Source organism: Hyla sarda, chromosome 1, assembly GCF_029499605.1.
Source record: "Hyla sarda isolate aHylSar1 chromosome 1, aHylSar1.hap1, whole genome shotgun sequence".
NCBI classification, from domain to species: Eukaryota; Metazoa; Chordata; class Amphibia; order Anura; family Hylidae; genus Hyla; species Hyla sarda.
The window spans coordinates 158,400,291-158,423,392 of NC_079189.1; the positions used below are offsets into that span (position 1 = coordinate 158,400,291).

General features: G+C 42.2%; 2 long non-coding RNA genes across 2 annotated transcripts in view; one reads left to right on the forward strand and one right to left on the reverse strand.

The window, feature by feature from the left end:
• LOC130360728 (uncharacterized) overlaps window positions 1–22,905 on the forward strand; it is a 99,267-nt gene extending 76,362 nt beyond the window's left edge. Inside the window, exons 2-4 of the long non-coding RNA XR_008890774.1 lie at window positions 6,194–6,280; window positions 20,248–20,437; window positions 21,428–22,905. This is a non-coding gene — a long non-coding RNA (uncharacterized LOC130360728). The remainder of the gene's footprint in view (window positions 1–6,193; window positions 6,281–20,247; window positions 20,438–21,427) is intronic.
• Window positions 1–23,102, reverse strand: part of LOC130360731 (uncharacterized) — a 168,796-nt gene that overhangs the window by 67,456 nt on the left and 78,238 nt on the right. Inside the window, exon 2 of the long non-coding RNA XR_008890776.1 lies at window positions 15,919–16,055. This is a non-coding gene — a long non-coding RNA (uncharacterized LOC130360731). The remainder of the gene's footprint in view (window positions 1–15,918; window positions 16,056–23,102) is intronic.

Below are 23,102 nucleotides of genomic sequence, written 5' to 3' on the forward strand. Positions count from 1 at the left end.
GGGACTGGGAAATTAATGAGTCGGGAATAGTGGTAAGAAGGGAATGTTCTGGTTATGCAATTTTTTCCTAATGTCTCTGTACTCCATCCTTTTTCTTTGTGTCTCTCTTGAAAAGTCAGGGTATATATAGATGTTTGCACTCCCTAGCTCAATCTTCTCTTTTTCCCTTGCTACTTTCAAGAGGGTATCTCGATCTCTGGCACACATACATTTTAACAGTAAAGTCCTCCTGCTATTGGTTTTGTAAACGGGACCCTGTGCGCTCTTTCCATAGCAAACCCGGACAAGAAAGAATGTTTTCCAAACGTGTCTATTATCCATTTAGTGCAGAATGCTATTGGGTCTGTCCCTTCCTTTCCCTCCGGTAAGCCAATAATTCTTACATTCGCCTGCCTTGATCTGGCTTCTAGATCTTATACTTTACATTTCAAATATTTATTCTCGTTAGTTAGTTCTTCCCGTGCTTTTTCCATACCAACAATTTTGTCATCAAGTTGTGGGATCAATTTCTCTATTTTCACCACTCTTTCTTTAACCTTTCTTATATCCTCCCGGATCAACCCCACATGACGAGAGCATGTGAGCTCGTCTGCTCTTATGGATCCAACAACTCTCTCCCTCCTACCGAGTGATTTCTGAAGACCTTGCCGGGAGAGATGAATGTCAGCTCTGCTAAACTCTGGCCTGATGCCCTTGAAGTGGCATGGTGACTTGGATGTACTAGCGGTTTGCTGGGCAGCTGTGGAGGTATGGTGGCGGGTACAAGAGCTGGGGGGGGGGGGAGAAAGGAGGGCCACGCAGGAGGCACACTCACCTGACCACTCAGGTGAGCGGACCATGGTTATATACCTGATATAGACCTGTGTCTAATACTTTTAAGCATATTATGGAAAAAATGCCAGTATAAGCGGATATGAATGGAGTGGCTGATTAAGATTTAAAACCAATTACCTGCATGATACTACAGGTCTTTATTGTAGCGAGTCTGCTCTGTACCTCCAAGATTTTTACCGCCAGTAATGACTCGGCAAATTGGATCCAGTGCTTTTCAAAGTATATAAGATAATAATGAACTTAAATGAACTAAAAGCAGTAGCAAACAAAAAAAAGTATGCTTTAATTAAGGAAGATTCCGGGTCCTGGCTATGCTGTGCGTTAATGGTGATACAGTGATGATTACAAAGGAGGAAGAGAAGGGGAGGGGAAGGGAAAGAGGGGGAAAAAAGTATGTTGTTTGAAGTCTTGACTGGAATGGTTTTTTATACATGTATTTATACATGATTCTATAGGATGCTGCTGTGAATTAAGATGCAAGCTGTACAACATAAATGAGCAAGAAGTAGAACTTCAGACCTGTAAATGGAATCTTGTTGGTAATTCATGGAATGCTAAAAAAACAGGAAGAGTATGGGGCTCTGTGGACTGGTAAGACTGTTATGGTCCTTGTTTTTCCAGGTATATTTCCCGGGATCACCCTGAGTAAGAAAGAAAGAAATACAACCCATCAAGTGTGGTAAAAAGGTCTCAGATGAGAAAATGACCCCAAAATTACAACCAAGGAGATCTGGCGGTAATGCCTGAAGAGAAGTTGCAAATACAGTAAAAATTGATATGTTTTTAAAATATCCTAAAGACAATGTTAAAACAAGGAACCAAAGATATGGAGAGAGTGTGAATGTATCCATATATACGGTCCTACAAGAGGAAGGGATCACAGAGGAGGGAGAGAGTGGAGAGATCAGTACTCAGAGATCTATTTTGAATGGAGTGGAAAAAAGCAAAAATCATTGGAAGAACTGACAGTACAAGTTGGCAGTCTCAGTTAGGCTTTGGGAACTGTAGTTCAGTGCATGTGAGGAAAAGAAGTGATGATCCCTGCTTGGCCACGCCCCCTCAGTGCAAGTCTATGGGAGGAGCGTGACAGGTGCATTGAGGGGACATGACCCGACGTCACAAGGAGGGGCGTGCACATCTTTTGGAACTGAATGTTCTGAACGCTGGCCAGTGGAGTAGCCCTTTAAGAACAATACACATGTTCATATACTCACATATCTGCACATACGGATGATGATTTAAATTGGGTACCAAGAATGGGTGCCAAGATTTAAAAAGTACTTGTCCAAGTTTGGGATGCCAGATCTTCTCAATGAGCAGAAATACAGCCTGTTCTCACGGCATGATGGTGCAGCTTCTTCCTGGATGCTTGCAGATTGTATGTATGACTATGTGTGCAAATTGCCTGATGTTGATGTGCATAAAAATTATAAGGTTAAATATTGTAATCATAATCAGACCTGAGGAAAGTTTTTTTTGTTTATTCCATAGTAGCTGAGTACCCGGCGTTGCCCGGTTTTTCCTTCCTAATCCTTGTTGGGGAGGATATGCAGTAACATATATTTCCCATAGACTTGTATGGAACTTTAAACAAAAACCCTGCCCCTGACAAATGGGGGTGGGTAAGGGTTTAATTACCTATCCTATGTTTGTTGTTGACATATAAGTAACATGAGTGCCAAGTTTCATGTTAATATCTTCAGCCGTTTGGATGTGATGTTGGAACATACACACACACACACACACACATTGGGGGGATATTTATCAAAGCTGTCTATGTCCCGCATCAATATAGACCAAACTACAGAGGGTTAGGCCGGTCTATTGTGCGCCTAATTTATCAAAAGTCGCACGGCTCTTGATAAATTCTGTGCACAGACTGCATGATCTATGCTTTAGACTGTATTTAAACCTGCTCCAGCATGGTCTGACATTTCGGGGTACTTTCAGCCGACACGACTTGTCGCTGTAAAGTCGCTTTTGACAAACTCAGCAACAATGCATTTTCCAATGCATTTCGTCTATAATAGACTAGAATGCATCATGTTCTAAAAATCCTCTAGAGCAAAAGTTTCAAAAAAGACGCACATATTTAGACTGCGACTTTCTGTGCGACAAATTAAGACTGGAAAAACCAGTCTAAATTATTTGATAAATATCCCGCATTGAGTTTTATAAATATAGATAATGCATTGTCTGTTTGTCATTTTTATTGTAATAAACCAGCATTAACTTTTAAGCATTTGGCGATTGTTGCATCTGATAAAAAGCTATACAATGTATTTCTGCTCGTGGAGGAGCTCTGGCATTTCAAACTTGTACAAGAGGTTTCTGACCAGTCCCTGATTTAGTTGGATGAGCCTGCAGCAGCATTGGGATCTGTATACATAAGGTGTTCTTGGATGTTATGCTCCCAGCATAACATAATAACATGAACTTGTTTCTACTGCTCAAGGGAGCGTAGCTCACTATACCTGCAGATCTACAAATTAAGCGCTATACTTTTTTCTGTTGTATGAGATGATTTAAAGCATAACTTTTTATAACTTTCTAGACTACTGGTATGATTTTTGCTTGGTCAATTATAATTGTTTTTTATGACTATTAATATGAACATGATACCAGCATGGCTTAAAACAGCTGAAAGTTGCTTCTGTATCTTCTAGATGTAAAGCGTCTCTCATAAGTGAGTCCACCCCTCCTATTTTTGTAAAAGTTTTATTATATCTTTTGATGTGAAAACACTGAAGTTCTCACACTTTGCCACAATGTAAAGTGTTGAGTGCACAGCCTGTATAATAGTGTTTTTTGTTGTGTCCCCTAAAAATAATGTCAGGTTCAGGTGGCCACGGCTGTGACTTTATGCCGCACCCTCTCCGTTCATGTCTATGGAAGGGGGCGTGATGAGCCACCACAGCTGTTTCGCCTTCTCCCATAGACATGTATGAAGGCGGATTGGCGTGACTCCATGACCACAGCTGCCCGAACCTGGCATTTAAATAATTTAGAATGCTGGGGTGCCGGCCCGGTGATCACAGGGGGTCCTAGTGGCCTGACCCCCTGCCATTAGATATTTTATCCTTTTTTCTTTGGATAGGGGATAAGATGTCTAGGGGAGGAGAACCTCTTTAAGGCAGTGCTGGAGAATAATGGTGGCCACACAAAATATTGACACTTTGAGGCCAATGACAGTGTGTTGAGTTATTTTGAGGGGACCCAACATTAAACACTGTTATCAAACCGGTTTAAAGGCTAAATATAACATATTTACAAAATTGGGAGAGGTGTACTCACGTGAGATACTGTATCTTTTAGTCTAAGGCTTGGGTCACATTCTTTCCCCCCTGCATGTTTGTCATACACACGTAGAAAATCACCTGACATATGTGTAGAACATAAAGGCAAGGCCAATGCCACTGTATGCCATACTATGGCTTACAGACCAGAATGATAAGTAAATTAAAGCCATTAATACCAACATAACTGCCTGACTAAGGCCAAAAGGACACATTTTTGGCTGCTGTTGGGTGAATATGAGCCTATGAATGCTTTTAGGAAAGTTTGGAATGTGCAGAGGAAACTCAATGTGAACAGAGGCCAGTTGATATCGCATAATCATTAGCTACTTTGAAACATATGTGAGGCACAAGTTATTGCGGTAGGTCCAGATTTGCATGGACACAGTTCGTAGATAACCAGCACGGCACTACTTCCCCATTAGGCATAGAACAGTGATGAAACGGCAGACTTAGACTGGGAATGCTGGAGGTGGTGCTCTGACTAGCAATAGTGCATGGAAACGCAACAAAGAAGCAGGGAAATAATCGGCAACTCACCGCAGCCAGCTGAGTAAATCTTCTTTTATTTCATACTCACAAATGTATCATATGGGAAGAGGGTAGTGGGGGGACACAGGGTGGCGACCAAGCTCCGTTTCGCACGATGATCGTGCTTCCTCCGGCCATGAGGAAGCACGATCATCGTGCGAAACGGAGCTTGGTCGCCATCCTGTGTCCCCCCACTACCCTCTTTCCATATGATACATTTGTGAGTATGAAATAAAAGATTTACTCAGCTGGCCGCGGTGAGTTGCCGATTATTTCCCTGCTTCTTTGTTGCGTTTCCAGATTTGCATGGGTCAATACGGAAGTTTAGAAATAATCATTGCAAGACATAACAAATACTTCTAAATGTCATTTGCCTGAGAGTAGATGAAAAGGCTCTGTGAAGAAAAACAGCATTCAGAAATGTGTCATTTGTCCTATTTTGTGACAGTCAGAAAACACATTCCCTATTCATAATCTATCAGATCAGGGACAGAGCACAATCACCACTGCTCATCTGAATATACTGAGTCAATTGGAAGCATTATTTTACTGAATTAAATCTACACGCACTGAATTTACCTACATTTCCTAAAACTGGAATAAAGCATTATTTAACAAGAATGTATGCCTTTGTCCTTAATACATATGAATTTCTTTGGCTAGACAGGATTTAGACTTTAAAATCATATTCAGAATAACACTGGTTTAAAATCAACTAATGCCTTCAACTCAAGAGCCTCCCATCTCCCGTCTTTGAAGCTAAATAATTTATACAGCAGAGTCATATTTAGCACTTTGCTTTGAGAATCCTTAAAGCAGCTCCACTTTATTGCAGATCATTCTTTCTGAACTTCTTTGCAGCGTTTCCCAACTTCTCTCTTTTTCTAGGTTTCTTAAATACACATCAGGAATTCAGCTCATCTAGGCACCAGGCTCCCTGAAGTGGGTCTGGCTTGTTTCCCTTTGCCCTTTTATTGACCAGATCCCTTAATAATGATCTGTACTGTTTTGGACAAAGAATTAGTCACCTTCAGCAGTAAATCTAAAGCAATGGTTTACACCACAGACTATGGTGTCTGACAAGAAGCACTGAGGGAACGGGCAGGTTGCCGACATGTTCTCAAACAAGTATTACACCGCCTGAAGAGAAGAATTTAAGCATCCTACATGATTTACCTGATGTTTGCAAGGCAATCAATATTCAAGGATCTTGACAAGGAGTCTGAAAGGTTGATGTGATTATGCAGACTGTGTCGGCTGGGCTATTCCTGTTCTAACACCTGGATTTATCATCTAAATGCCTTTTTTGAGCTTTATTTGTGTCATGTGCTTGTCAGGATAACAATCACTGAACAAATACATTCATAACCTCATTTCACATTTAACAGCAGGAAAGCCGATATGAAAATACAAATGCAAAATTTTGTGTTGTTATGAGGGTGGGGCATGTGCCTGATTAATTTAGTATTTTTTTTTATATTGATTTTTGGTCACTGTATATTAAAAATCTGATTCATGCATTTATGCTGCAGGTTGATCCATCTAGTAATGTGTTCACCGCCCAGCTTCATCATCAAGAACATAGAAATTATGTAAATTGTGTATCAGCGCTATTATAGGTAAGTATTTATCAGTAAGAACATAGAAATGTTTGCCTGTTTTGTGGTGTTTGTAATAACTAAGGCACGTGATACTCATCCTGGATGGTTACTCAGTTGACCCCCCTCTTCTTGTTTGATCTGTATGGGAATGTGCACATACTAGCTTTCCGTTGTGGAATCATCACGACCATTGTAATACATTGCACAGACACGAGGAGCACTCCCTGGTGTGGAATCACAGGTCTAGGTGGTCTTGTTTAGACAAGCAGGTAACAGGTATGGCATTTAGGAAAGGAAACAGAAGCTTCAATCATGGTTTTGGTATGTCTCACATACAAAAGAGTATTTTATTTTATTCTCGCAACGCGTTTTAAGGCTGTTTGAGCTTTCATTAGGCGCCTGATGAGGGGAGATAACAGCCTTGAAATGTGTTGCGTTAATTAAATAAAATATTTTGTTTGTGAAAATACTCTTTTGTTTGAGTGACATACCAGCAGAGCGATTAAAGCTTCCATCTGCCTTTCCTGATTGCAATTGTGAGACATTGACATACATGGTCATCAAGTATAGCGACATTTCCCCAAGGAACCTGTCGTATGTGAATACTTGAATGCTAAAAAGGGCATAGCTTATCCAGGAAAACTGGGTGAGATATGGAAGTCCAGAAATAGTTTAAATCCATGGCAAGACTTAGCTTGCTAGGGACTTAGATAAGTTTTGTTACCTAATAGATTTTTATGGGATGAAAGGCAGATTGGTAGTGGGGCCTTTAATCCCCTTCCTAGGTTCCTGAGTTTTTAGACTAGCCCAGATCTGCACAGGTGCTGAAGACAGCTCATCACTGGGCTTTAAAATTAGGTAGGAATCAGTCTGCAAGTAAGGCTGTAAGGAACCGGCACCACCAAGGTGAATGGCATGTTTGTTGTTTATTTTGCTGGGTGACTGGTAGTAAGCCACCTTTATGAATTTTGTGTTGATGAGTGTGAAGTGTGTATTAATTTTCTTAAAGAAAAATTAAGACAGGAGAAGCCCTGTTTAAACATTACTTTCTTGTTCCTGTCTCTCACTGCTATTTTGTTGCCATTTGGTTCTACAGAGCTAATCTCCTACATAAAGTACTTCAGATGCCAGCAGATAATCTCCTTCACCATGTATAATCATTTTCTATTTAAACCTGGTTTTTATTTCAGGGTCTGATTTCCATCCTATTCTCTTGCATACAGGGAACAATGAATGAACACTTAAGATTATCCATTGCCTTGTTCTTGAAATAATTATTCTGGTACCTGTTGTTCCAGTCCTGGCTTTGACCCTTGTACCTGTTACTTACCATGTCAATTAATGACTGTTCTATTTTCCCCAACCTGGGGATCTTCCTGCAGCAAAATACAAACCTCCTTGAGTGGTATAAGGTTAGAAAACACTGAATCCTTTAGTGTCAAAAAGGAGTAAATTTATTGAAGATCAGAATAAAATCTTACAACCAGTTTCAATGGAACAATAACATAGGCACATAAGTAATACAACCTATGGGCCGAAACCCAAGCTCGTACATAAGAATCAATGTACAATAAACATAGGGGAAAAATAGGGGAGAAGGAGGGGGGGGGAAGTAGGGAAGAAGGGGGAGCTCTAAAGCACCCCGGGAACAATATTATCTACGGAGCTCCACTGGAACAGATCTTTCAAACAGACACAATAGCACCATGCAGGTGGAATAATTGAACAGGTCAATATACATATCAGTAGAGGAGGTCAATAAAGACAGATCTATGTCATAGACAAAGATAATAGGAAACATCTCTTCCATACGACGAGTCAACCCAGGGTGCCCAAACTTTAGCAAAATGTTGCATCGTATCTCCACGCACAGCATTCAACCGTTCAGATAACATTATATCATTAATTTTCATAATCACCACGTCCAGTGATAATGTGTCAGATCGCCACTTAGCTGCTATGTGTATTCTCGTTGCCAAAAGTATAAATTGTGCAAGACGAAATTTAGAATAAGAAAGGCAAGAGGGTCTATGGCCAAGGAGGCAGAAGGCAGGGTCTATAGGACAGGAAACCTGTAATATGGAAGAGAGGAGGTCTACCACCTCACTCCAGAGTCCCACAAACCGCCGGCACTTCCACCAAATGTGTTTCATGTCTCCTGTCTCTTGGCAACCTCTAAAACACAACTGAGAAACTGTGGGGAACATAACATGCAACCTGGAGGGGACATAATAGGTTCTATGTAATATTTTTAGAGCCGTCTCAGTTAGAGAAGTTTGCCAGCTATCCTTACTTAGTTGGGCACAGCATTCATGCCATTGTGGAAGTGTTAATGTCATATCAAAATCCTCTTCCCATTGAGTCATGAACAACAGTTTGCTATCCTTAGGGGGGTGGTTTAAGACCGAGTAAATCAAGGAAAGGGCACCTTTACGTAGTGGGGAGTATATGGCGGCAGATTCCAGAAAGGAATAGTCAGTAAGGGATTGATTGGATATCAGGGAGTGCCAGTAGGAGAAAACTTGGGACAACCTATAGTTGGAGGATTGTATCTACTGACAAAGAGGGCTCGGGAGATTAATTCCTTACGTATAAGAAAGTGGTGGAGCAGAGATAAATTCTGGGAGGTCCACAAACTAAAGTCCGACCTCTGCAGACCGGGGGGAAAGGAAGGGTTTGCCAACAGGGGAGTAACAGGAGAGATAGGAGATTGTAGTTTGAGCTTGAACCGCACCGAACGCCAGAGAAGAAGAGAATGTAGAGAGATCGCAGCAGAAGGGGGGACCAGAGAGGAGACAGCGGGAACAGACCACATAAGGGATTGAAGAGTATAGGGTGAGAGTAAGTCATTCTCTAGAGAAACCCACCTAGGGTAGGAAGAAGGGGCATTACATAACAATAATTGTGCCAGACGGGCAGCTGTGAAGTAATTAACAAACTGAGGAACGGAAAGGCCTCCCATACGTTTATGGTAAAACATAATACGCCGGGGAATCCTAGGTTTAAGACCTCGCCATATGAAATCAAAGATCTCCTTCTGTAATCCTTGAAGATCTACCATCCTAATCGGAATGGGTAAAGATCTGAAAAGGTACAGGAGTTTAGGCAATGCTACCATCTTTACGGAATAGATACGTCCAAGCCAAGAGATGTGTGGAAGATTCCATCTGGCTAGGTCTGCTCTAATCGATCGAAATAGAGGGGGATATTTTAACTTATATAAATCTACTAAGGAAGCAGGAAGAGAGATACCAAGATAGGGGAGGAAAGAAGAAGAGTGACGAAGATGAAAGTTAGTAGAGACAGCGTTAGAAATCCGAGGAGGAGTGTTACAGAAAAGGACTTCCGATTTGGATTTATTAACAACCAGGCCCGAGATGGTCGAGAAACGGTCTAATAGTGGGAAAAGGTTTGGGAGAGACACCAGTGGATTCGTTAAGGTGAGTAGGAGGTCATCAGCGAACAAATTAACTTTATATTGGGAAGATCCGATAGTAGGTCCAGTAATGTCAGGGTGGGCACGGATGAGGCACGCCAGGGGTTCCATAATCAGTGCAAATAAGGCAGGTGAAAGTGGGCACCCCTGGCGAGTGCCCCGTGATATAAAGATTTGGGTGGGGGTGGTTGATGGTAGGTAAAGGTAAGCTACCGGATTAGAGTATAGCACTCATAGCGCATTCACAAAGGAACAGGCGAATCCCATGGCAGATAGAACTCCAAACAAGTATGGCCATGAAACAGTGTCAAAAGCTTTCTCTATGTCAAGACCCAGTATCGACACAGGAACTTTCTTAACTGAGGCCCATTGTATGATGTTTAGGACCTTTCGAATATTGTCGGGAGCCTGCCTGCCAGGGATGAAGCCAACATGGTCATTATGGATAAGACTGGGTAGTAGTTTATTCAATCGCCGAGCAAGGATGGACGTAAACAACTTGGTATCTAGATTAATAAGGGATATGGGTCTATAATTGGAGGGCAACAGGGGATCTTTATTAGGCTTTGGGATGACCACCAATGATGCCTGCAGGAATTCAGGGGGCATAGGCGAACCCGACAGTAGTTTATTACAATAAGCAACAATATGCGGAATTAGGATAGGGGCAAATTTCTTATAGTATAGGGCAGAAAGACCATCTAGCCTGGAGCCTTGCCCAGGCGTAGATCGGAAATTGTGGCATCAACCTCCTCGGATGTGAAAGGTAAGTTAAGGGAGTCTATGGCAGAGGGAGAAAGAGAAGGAAGAGAAATGGAGGATAAAAAAGAAGAGATAGAAGCTGGGGAAGGGGGGGATTGGCTAGTTCCATAAAGAGCTGAATAGAAAGAATGAAAGACGGAAGAGATCCGGGAAGGGTCTGAAGTCGGCACTCCAGGTTTTAATTGGATTCTATGTACCTTGTTAATATTTTGTCTATTTCTTAGCAATGAGGCCAGAAGGCGATCAGGCTTATTAGCCCATTTATAGTAAGTGGCTTTCGTCCAGCGTAAGGCTTTTTCCGTCCTATCAGATAGAGCCGCGTCCAGCTGTAACCTGGTAGTACGGAGGGCTTGGAGAAGATACATAGATGGGTTGAGCTGGTGTGCAACCGCTAGCCTGGCAAGCTTATTCTCCAGCATAGTTTGAGCCCTCGTGCGTTCCCGCTTTAGGCTGGAGGCTAAGGAAATAATCTTACCCCTGATGTAAGCCTTATGTGCCATCCAGACCTATCCCGCATCCGCAGAAGAAGAAGAATTAGAAGAGAAGTAATCAGAGAGGTCGGACTCGAGCCGGGTGCGGATATGTGGTCTGCAGAGCAAGGACTCATTGAGTCTCCAGGAAAAACGAGTAGAGCAGCGGGTACCTATACGGAAAGTAGACAAAACAAGATCATGGTCCGACCACACACATGGTATATGGCGAGCATACAATAGGTGAGCTAGTGTGGATGAATTCGTGAGAACCCAATCAATCCGTGTATAGAGGTGGTGGGAGGGAGAGTAATAGGTGTAGCCTCTTTGCTGCAGGTTACGTTCCCTCCAGGTATCGACTAAATCAAGGTCAGCAAAGGTCTTAAGTAAGAGTCTCTGTTGAGCCCCTGTGCGGCGAAATGAGACAGTGCTAGATCTATCTAGTACACCATTATGTACCATATTGAAATCTCCACTCCATATGAGGTAGTCATAGTGAATATCTTGCAATTTGGTCGCCAGCATGACAAAGAAGGAAAGAGGGTTGTCATTGGGGGCATAGGAATTCACAATACACATAGATTTTCCCTGATATATCCCCTCTAGTATAAGGTATCTGCCTTCCCCATCAGCAAGAGTGCCAGTAACAGTAAATGGAAAGGAATTTTTCAACAAGGTAACCACACCCCTAGATTCGTTTGGAAGGATGCCATAAAATAGCGAGTGTAGTTTTTGTGTAGAAATTTAGGGAAGGAGGAGGCAGTGAAATGAGATTCTTGCAAGTTTATGACATCTGGATCATGTTTTAGGTAGTCAATAAAGGCTTTCCTCCTCTTAGGCTGGGTTCACACTACGTTTTTCAACTAAGGTTCCCGCATACGTTTTCTATCAAAAACCGTATGGGGAAAAAAAACGGATGGAACAGTATGGGAAAAAGTAAACCGTATGGGTTTTTAAACAGTATACTGTTTTTAAAAGTGCATACTGTTCCGTCCGTTTTTGTAGAAAAAAACCCATACGTTTTTGAAAATTTTATCCATTTTTAATGGGAGGGGTCTTGGGTGGGGACTTTAGGATTCAAATGCGCATGTGCAAAGTAAAAACGTATACGTTTTTCCCGTATGGAACCGTATACATGTGCGTTTCCCATTGACGTCCATGTTAAAAAAACGTATGCGGTTGCAGTACGGTTTTTAAACCGGAGACAAAATCGTGGTCAACCACGGTTTTGACTCCGGTTTAAAAACCGTACTGCAACTGCATACGTTTTTTTTAACATGGACGTCAATGGGAAACGCACATGTATACGGTTCCATACGGGAAAAACGTATACGTTTTTACTTTGCACATGCGCATTTGAATCCTAAAGTCCCCACCCAAGACCCCTCCCATTAAAAATGGACAAAATTTTCAAAAACGTATGGGTTTTTTTTCTACAAAAACGGACGGAACAGTATGCACTTTTAAAAACAGTATACTGTTTAAAAACCCATACGGTTTACTTTTTCCCCATACTGTTCCATACGTTTTTTTTCCCCATACGGTTTTTGATAGAAAACGTATGCGGGAACCTTAGTTGAAAAACGTAGTGTGAACCCAGCCTTAGTTGGGGAGTTGAATCCCCTCACATTATGAGACAAGACATGACACATAAGGGAAGTGTAGGGGATGCTGATATAGGTGCATATTGTTTAAAGAAATGTAAAGACTGAAAAGACCAAAAGAATTGCGGAGCTCCAGGAGAATCACATGGTAAAACAGAAAAAAGGGGGGAGCGAGGTAAGCAGGTTATAAAGGGAGGAAGGGGCGGACAAACAACAGGGGGTAAAGTAAACACAAAACGACAATACCCTGAGAAGACAGGCAACATGAGAACTATTAAACCAAAACATCCTATTTCCACATACATCCCAGGAGAGAGGACAACAAGATAATCCACCCCCGCCGGAATCCCCCAGGGCTAGGCATCCGTAGAAATGGGAAGGATGAGAGCCAGCTAGTAAAAAAGGAAAGTAAAAAGTCAGTGTAGAAGAATCAGAAGGAGGTAGTTGCTACGACAGGGAGTAGTGAGCAGTGAGCAAGTGGCCCACTGAAGAGTAAAAGCTAGAGAAAAGATCAGAAAAAGAGAATAAGGTAAACCTCAGCCAGAATATAGTGAAAGCAGAAAACCTACATCTGCATACCAAAATTATAATAGGAATAAGTAGGCACGGTAACTAGTATGCTATATACGCAGGTAAAGCAACAATAAACACAAGTCCACTGCAGACTGCACAGTTACCCCCGCGATCCTGGAGGTAGGGATATCCAGATCAGTCCCCAGAAGGAAAGTCCCAAAGTCCCCCATCACAGTGGGTGGATTCCACAGCCGATATGGAGCAAGGTGAGAGTCCAGAAGTCCACTCAGCCAGGTTTGTGAGGTTGAGAGCGCTGTCTCTTGTGGGGAACTTCAGCTCTCTGCCAGAGCCTCTTCAGAGTGGGAGAGCGAGATGGTAGTGAGGCGTGCTCATCGTAGGGGATATCTTCGCGATGCAAAATCTCCATAGCTTCCGAAGGAGTGCGCACAGTGTAAAAACGGGAAATTAAACTGCAAATTAAAGGGGAACCCCCAGCGGTACTTGATTTGCGCTTTTTGTAAGGCCAGGGTGACCGGTCTCATGTTCCGTCTCCTCTCCAGAGTCGACGGGGCTAAATCCGCGTAGAGCTGGACAGATGGCGGCATATCAGGGAGCTGGGAAACATTGCCAGCCGCTTGTAATAGTTTGTCCCGCATCTCAGGATAGTGCATGCGCAAGACAACATCCCGGGGGACATCAGGGTTTTTAGGGCGTCCCAGGGCTCTGTGGATTCTATCCATCTGCAGGTGAGTGCTATCCGTCTGAGGCAATAGTGCCGCAAAGAGAGCTGAGACTTTGCCTTGTAGGTCAGTTACGGTTTCTGGTAAACCACGAATGCGCACATTGGCCCTGCGAGACCGGTTCTCAAGGTCTTCTATTTTAAGCTCCAAAAAGTCAAGTTTGTCAGAGTGCTCGGTTATAGCGTTTCTGTCAGTCTCTATAGCCTCTGCCAGGTCGTCCGCTCTCAATTCAATATCAGCCACTCTATTACCCAAATCGCCCACCTGTTTAGCAAAGTCCGCCACAGCTTTAGTGAGTTCCGATTTGAACATAAGTTGGATGGACCTGTACAGCTCTGTAGGGTTCATCGGGTCAGTCGGCAGTACCAGTTGTGGCGTCTCATCAGCGATGTCCTCCTCCTCTGGAGCTGCAGGACTGGAAGCGCGCGAAGTGGTCGGTGCCATGTTGGACTTCTGACCGGACCTGAAGATCTCGGGTATAGTTTGAGATAAGGAGCGTTGTGAGCCACCTGCTCGATTCCTCTCCATCACTGTTCAGCCCTGTGTCAGGTGAGAAGATGCCGCTCGTCCTGCTCAGCGAGCTGCGCGCATGCGCCCATCAACACTGAATCCTTTAGATGTAAGACCGCCCCCCCCCCAATTGTCATCTTATGGCAGTTTACCCTAAGTGACATGTCATGCACTGCCATTTTTTAATAAAGTGTTTTTTTTTGTTTTTTTTTTTAAAGACCAGGGATGAATTTGAGAGCCTTTGTCAAATAGGTAAGCCAGTGTTTCTCAACAAGGATTCTTCCAGCTGTTGCAAAACTATAACTCCCAGCATTCCCGGACAGCATCCTTGTGTGGCAAAACAGGTAAACTTTTATTCTTTTTCTGTATTTTAGATGAAGAAAATGAAGAACAGATACTGACCAAAATATTGTTTGAACCTTGTTTATTGAGTCAACAAAAACATATTGTGGACTTTAATGGGTAAAACAATTGTGTGTGTGTGTTGATCATGTGATGATTGACTGGGTATTTTGCAGATCCGTACAAGAGGCCATTGTAACCTGATTTAAAGTGTAATTGTCATCACTGTACAGAACACTGCAGCCTTCCTTGGTAATGGCCTTTGATCATGTCCAGCCTTTTCTTTTTTTCCCCTTAGCTGTAAACATCTATGTTCTCCTGCAAAGGGTATTCTCCTGAACTCTGTGGATGTTCCCAAGCAGTGATGATGTTTTCTCTCATTGCATGTAAACATCCTGTCCCTAAGCTGCCTAATTGATAGCAGCTGAGCCTCAGGGGTGTGTCCAGACTGCAGTCTCCTCCCTACAGCCCTCCTCCCTGTTTACCTCTGCAGTCTCTTCACAGAGTGCAGGGCTGTACCAAAGCGCTTCCAGGATCTTTAACAGAGCAAATAATGGTAGAAGAATGTATACTTCTCCTATTTTTTTTTGTGTGCTCCGCTACTCATACATAGCTCAGCCACACACATAGCTCTGCTACTTGCACATACACAGCTCAGACACGTATAGCTCTGCTATATATTCAGATCTTTTACTTACACATGCATAGCTCCTCCACACAGACAGCTCCATTGGGTGTTTTTTGTTTATTGTCCTATTTCTACAATTTTAATGGAACCTTAATAAAACTATATTTTTACGCCAAGAGGAGCTGAGTTTCCCCCACCCCCTATGTTCCTTCCATTAAGTTTTACAAAACAAAGTCAATTACTTTAAGTTTTGAATGCACTTATGAAAGGCAACATTCTGGCTATGCACCTAAGATTATTTTTTTTTAGCAGCCACATCCATAAACAGCAATGAGATGGACTTTAACATAAAGTAAAATGTGGTTATTAATATGCATTGTGATGTTTGTTAATGTACCAAAGGACTGGTGGTAAAGCTGGGATTTCAGGATTGATTACACCTTGCAGCCATTTAAGCATAAAAACTACTGAAGGTGTAAGTAAAATGTACAGTTGTGAAATGATGTTCAGAGTGATTATTCATTTGCCGGAATATGACAAATTGGAATCTAGTTTTGAACATTCACAGTTCCTGACACAATCACTGACAGAACGGATGAAAATATGGTATTTATCACTTTAGAGAATGAAGAAAAAGGATCCTGCACTCACCGCATTATAAATGTCTCTGTACTCCTCTTCGGATCTCCCGGTGGATGGGAAGACAGCTACGGCGTGGGGTGTTCAGAGACGACTGCTGGTAATGCCCTTCTTCTGGCCTCATTCACGTCATTGCGCAGAGGTCAAAACTCGATCACCCGACGTGGACAGCAGATCAAAAAAAAAAAGAAGAAAAAAAAAGCAAAATAACTAAATAATTCACCTGGTAATTGAGCTAGCTAGGCAAAAAGACCATTAAAAAATTATTTTTTACAAAAAAAGAGGCATATCTAATCGTTCATTAAGACTGAGCAATACCTGCGCATCTAGTCACAATATCCATCCAGCTTCTGCTCATAACAAAGAGTGACCTCTATCTCCTTCTCCTGGAGGAGTCTGGAGATAGTAAGGGATTGTCCAGGAGATAGAGGTCGCTCTCACCTTATGTCCTGATCGAGGTGAATATGGGGGTAAAAGGAGTGTGACCAAAGATAGCTTTCCACAATGGCTGACGTTCTGACCCCCAGTTATACAGAAGGCAGCTTCTGGAGCTCACATAGCTTCTTTCATCTGGAATTCAAGGCAAAAGTGGAGGAATACTGCATTAACTAAGCTTCAATAATTTAAATTTTTTCTGTTTTCAGAATGCTCCATGATACGCTTTATAACCAGCACCATGGACCTAGGAAACAATAGACTTGAGCTGACTCACTGACCTTTACAGGAGAGGTTTTTAGGCATGCTCTGTGACCTGTGCAGAGTTCATTGTGCAGAAAATAGGGAGGCTAAGCTCTGGCTATTGTCTATTGTGAATGGTCTGATTCCGTCTTATCTATGCATAGGTGTTCCCTTTACTGTAATCCTACCACTGATGATAAGAAGGACACTGCTGGAAAGTGATCTGTGCAGAATAAGAAGTCTAAGATTATTATTAGGCTTAGTGGTGAAAATAAAAACTGCAAAATGTCAGGATTATTTTAAAATATAGATAGTAAAATGTAAAATTAGAACTAAATGTCACTGAAAATTCTCAAAACGATGTGTCACATAAAAACTTGATTTAAGCAAGAGGTCATTTTCTGATGACACCTTCCCTTTAATGACAAGCTCCATTATTTCATTGAATTGTCTGACTAATGTGAATAACTGACATTTGGAAGGATTCATTGGATTTTATTTTACCTGGTCTATACAAATGGCCACATCGTCACGTTCTTCCTTAAAATACACGTATGGACCCAGCACATCCCTGAATTGCTCAGCTTATAGGTAGCCGGCTGTGATTGCTGATGCCTTACAGGAGCACTTATAAAAGCGATTTAGATTGTAATACAAGGGGTTTTTAACTTGGCACAAATCAATAGATCAAATTGACTTTAGTAGTTACAGAACTTGTCAGCCAATCATAGCTCAGGACTGAAGGGGTTGCTCTTTATTAGATCTCAAAGCGAACTGCGTAGTATGTGAGTGCTCTGTATTCTTATTGACTGGGTAGGGCCACTTTCATTTAACTTGAAAGGCAATCAATTCTGTTGCTGGTTTTGTTTCGGCAAAGTTATTTAGATTTCATCCAGTTGGTTATCAGCCTCAAGGCCACCTGCTGAACTTCAGAATGGAGAATTCATTTCTCGCTCTCTTTCTCTTTATTTTGTAAGGAAGGGGGGAATATTGACTTGTGCGATAATTTCAGCTGGATGATTAAATTTGGCCTCTTAGGCCCCAAGCTGAAAATTCAATTCACATGACTGGTTCTCTTTTCAAATGCTATCAAGCAATTTTGTGTTCTGCCACTGCTAATATTACAGATGCTTATTGCCCTTTTACTGTAATAAACCATGGAATTCCGACTCCACTTTCCATTCTGTGTGGCTCAGGGCTATTTTAAACATAATGGTCATAATATGTGTATGCTCCACTTAAGTAATGGATATAGCTGTGGCATCTGAGCCGGCTAACCTGTTTGTGCCTTATCTGACATTGATGCAAGGCTGGTCTTAATTAAAACATGGTGTTCCTCTTCCACTTCTGTAGGGCCTGCATCCTGCAGATATATAGAATGAGCTAAGTGTAGCAAGCATTAGTAATTCCAAGTTCGGTATATAAATAAGAAAACTGCCAGGTTCTCTGATACAAGCACATGAGATATAAGGCTGTACAGTTGTACAGTATGTTACATGCTGTCATATGCTACTGCACTGCAGACAAAGGAAACTGATTGCAAGGAAAGGGAGCTCTATTATTTCCCATACAGTTAGACGCTTATAGGAAAAAGATCTTTTTACGTATGAGAAAGATTCCCAGAAGGCATATTTGTCAATTTATTATATACAAAACTATTAATAGAAGGAGCACATTAGTTTATCTCTGGTTATATTATCATAAAGAACATCTTACATGTAATGAAGACCATTAACCACATATAAATTAGAACGATCAGCAGGAAGAACATGTAAAACTATGTGGGAATTTCTTAGCATTTGGGCGACCTACTGTTTAGCAGACCAGACTACGTGAAGGGTGGAAAGAGTCATTTTTGCACATATGCAAAAAAAAACACAACTGGTCACAACTATACTATACTATACTGACTAAATATACAGGAATATATTGGGGGAGATACTGTATATAAGGTAGTGGGATCACTTATTACTGAAAATACTAAAATCATTAACTTAATATAGAAAGCAGTATGTACTGTAGACATTCAGATAGTTTAGGTTATTCCATATTTTGTGGTAAGAAAGGAAAAACAAGGCTCCATGTCAGCAATGCCACTCAATTCTCCAAGGAACACCAGACACTTCTTCAATAGGTGAAATTGAAGAAATATTTATTTCCAAAATGCATAAAGATAAATAACATGTTTTGGGAGCTCCTGTCTTTTCATCAGATTGAGATTTGAGAAGGAGCCCCCAAAATGTTTTATTAATCTTCAATTACACCTATTGGAGAAATGTCCATTGTTCCTTTGAGAATTGAGTGGGAGCACCAATATATTGCTAAGTTTTTTTTTTTCTTCCATCTGATTCCATGACAAGTCTTACAATTGGGCTCTTTAGGTTGGCATCCTCTTCAACAGAGCACTCCACTTTTCATTCTACATCAATCCATGATGGACAGGCACATGTATACATGAATACATCTGGTGGGACCTCTACTGTACCATTTCACAAGGCATGTTTCTTTGCTGTCCCCACTCTCTAGCTATGTTTTCCATATATTGGCACAGGTTTATTCATATTTTTACGCCAGTTTTCGAGTATAAATAAATCAAAGGTATACAAAAATGTTTTTGTTTTTTTTGCCTAATAACCTATAACCAGAGTAATGCATTTGGAATATTCTTTAGAAACACTAATTAGAAAAAAAATTCAAAACACAATGGGGCAGACTTAGTAGTGCATTATTCTACATAAAGGCTTTAGGGTCTCATAAGATACCATTTGTGTTAGTAACCCTTTAGAATATTTCAAATGCTTATGCTTATCATCTATCTATCTATCTATTATCTATCACCTGTTATCTATCTATCTAACTATCCATCCATCTATCTATCATCCATCTATCTATCCAGGGCCGGATTAACGTATGGGCGTTAAAATACGTTAAAATAGGCCCATCGAACAGCACGGGTGGCCCGCGACAGCAATATTTGCAGAAAAAGTGGTCCGGCCAGGCGATGTCCCATGCCCACATGGGCCCCCCCCCCCGTCACATTCGGGACACCCCTGTGTCCCGAAAAATCTTTTCAGGAAACAAGGATGTCCCAATGGTTACCTCTCTGCGGCGGCCCCCGCTTTAACCTTAAAAAAGCAGGGGCCGCTGGGAGGTAGCGCTCGCAGTTATTTTACTGACGTCCCGTGCGTGCGCCCATAGGAGTAAAGCAGAGCGGAGCAGTGCATCGAGGAGGACGCGTGCATGTTAAGTCACCAGCGGTATATCATATTCAGTGTTCCGACCTCCGGTCCCGACCCCTACTGCTATGGACCATAGGCCATAGCAGTAGATCGTGACCCTGGTCCCCGGGGTCCTTTGACCGGAGGAGCGGTGACTACAGTCAGCTCATTTCTAAACCGTATCAGTTTTAATTGCCGTTAATAAAACTAATACCTTTTAAAAGTGACCAACCCGAGTCACTATCTGACTCAGCTGTATTGCAAAATGGTGGTGTGAATGCACCCTAAGATGTAGGCTTCCTCTCCCATTCCCGATATGATTGCATCATAATAAATGTATTAGTTTGTCCAGTAATCTTTGAGCTCCACTTTTATATTATTTTCAAAATGTCTTATTTACTGAATTTCTTTGATGCAAGCAGATGTTGGTTACATTCTCTTACAGGATGGAGGATGCCTTGTGGGAGAAGTCAACGAACATGGGGAGATGACTGGTGAGAAGATTGCTTATGTTTACCCAGATGAAAATACTGCCCTCTGTGGAAAGTTTATTGATGGAGAAAAGTTAGAGGCAAAATTGGCTACTGTTGCATCTGTGGAGGAAGGAAAGCCATACTTTGAGATTGTCACTGGTAGTAAGTATACTCAGTAATGCTAAATTTAGCAAAAATATTTAGCATTAAAAATTTCATGACCCATCTTCAAGATGGAATATCAGTATTAGATTGGTGAGGGGTTGATTCCTGACACCTCCACTAGTCAGCTGTTGAATGTTCCTGCACTGTTTGTGCAAGTGCTGCAGCCTTTACATCAGCTCATTCTTGCAATTATCTTTTAGGACCGATACCGATAATCTGAGACCTTTCAGGCCGATAGCCGATAACTTATACCGATATTCCGGTATAAATTAACGGCTACTTCCCCCTACCCGTCCCCACAGAAGCCGCTGTAGATCAATGATTTAGCGCTTTAAATCAATGAACTGCAGCGGCTTTTGCGGGGCCAGAGACAACCACCACCTCCCTAGTCCAACCACCACTGCCACCACTGCCCTATTGCCTCACCCATCCCTGTTTTTATAATTACCTGTTCCCAGGGTCCGTGCTACTTCTGGCTCTGGCGGCATCCTGAGTTGTCACTGTGCGCACTGACGGTGATGTCGAGTTGAGGACGCCACTCATCATTGCGTTGCGCAGGGCGCCGCAGGATGTCGCAGGAGCCAGAAGTAGCGCGGGCCCCCGGGAACAGGTAATTATAAAACCTGGGATGGGGGAGATAATGGGTCGGCGGCAGTGATGGTGGTCTCTGGCCGAGGAGGCGAGGCAGGGGGGGGGCATTATCGGTATATCGGCAAGGAAATTGCTGATACCGATAATGTCCAAAATCGTGAATATCGGCCGATAATCGGTCGATCCCTAATACTAATTGCAGAAGTGTTACAAGATACTGCAACTTTATCCCATGAACAAGAGAATGCTACAGTACCTCGCTCAGTGCTCCTTTACTGCATCTCTCCTAACTATTTCACTTCCACATATACCACTTGCAGATGCACTTTCCCTGTTGTGATTATTGCTATTATAATGTAGTTTACATTTACACAATTGTTCCTCCTGGATTTTCAGGTAATATTTATACATTTGATAAGTCTACTTCATCCTGCATTTCTACAAGTCCTTTGCTTCCGGATCCCTATGAAATGGAAAGGTGAGTGTAATATGTCAAATATGTATATGAGGTACTATGATTTATAGCTTGCTAAATATAGTTGTGTGCATACACTGGCAGAATTTTTAAAGTGAGTTCCATTTTTAGAAAACCTAAATGATCCAGCAGACCACCCATCATAAAAGGGGTGGGTTATCCCTCAAAAAATATTGGGATTAGTTAAATGGTCACTGTTCAAAAAATAATAATAATAATAATTTCATTTACCAATAATGACTAACTTAGAAAAACACCTCTAAAGTTTTGGCCATTAGGTGTCTCATTTCTGGGGCAGTAAACAGGCATACAGCCTCCAGCCATACTCTGTATATGGCTGAAGGCTGTATGTCTGTGGGGGAACTGTACTGCACCTAATGTGGGGAACTGTACTGCATCTAATGTGGGGAACTATACTGCACCTAATGTGGGTAAAGTGTACTGCACCTAATGTGGGTGAACTGTGTGGCACCTAATGTGGGGGAACTGTAGTGCACCTTATGTGGGGGAACTGTACTGCTCCTAATGTGGGGAACTGTACTGCACCTAATATGAGGAACTGTACTGCACCTAATGTGGGGGAACTATACTGCACCTAATGTGGGGAACTATACTGCACCTAATGTGGGGACTATACTGCACCTAATATGGGGTAACTATACTGCACCTAATGTGGGAACTATACTGCACCTTATGTGGGGACTATACTGCACCTAATGTGGGGTAACTATACTGCACCTAATGTGGGGAACTATGCTGCACTTAATGTGGGGGAACTGTACTGTACCTAATGTGGAGAACTATACTGTACCTAATGTGGGGGAAATATACTGCACCTAATGTGGGGGAACTATACTACGCCTAATGTGGAGAACTATACTGCACCTAATGTGGAGAACTATACTGCACCTAATGTGGGGGAACTGTACTGTGCCTAATGTGGTGGAAACTATACTGCACTTAATATTGGGGAACTGTACTGCACCTAATGTGGAGGAACTGTACTGAACCTAATGTGGGGGAACTGTACTGCAACTAATGTGAGGGAACTATACTGCACCTAATGTGGAGGAACAATACTGCACCTATTGTGGGGACTATACTGCACCTAATGTGGGGGAACTATACTGCACCTAATGTGGGGGAACTGTACTGCACCGAATGTGGGGGAACTGTACTGCACCTAATGTGGGGGAACTATACTGCACCTAATGTGGGGAAACTGTACTGCACCTAATGTGGGGAAACTATACCGCGCCTAATGTGGGGAACTGTACTGCACCTAATGTGGGGGAACTATACTGCACCTAATGTGGGGAACTGTACCAACATAATGAAGTTCTCCGTCTTCCAGGCAGCCTTAATCTGGCCCTGGTTATAATACTGTAGATGAACTATTATAAACATACAGGCCTATAAACAGATTATCTGTGCAGAGGAAGAGTGGTGCAGTTGCCCATAGCAACCAATCAGATCGCTTCTTTCATTTCTCAAAAGGCAAGAAGCGATCTGATTGGTTGTTATGGGCAACTGCACCACTATTCCTCTACAGTCTTGCACTGGGTCCACCAATGTGTAAAAACGGCCCTGATAGGG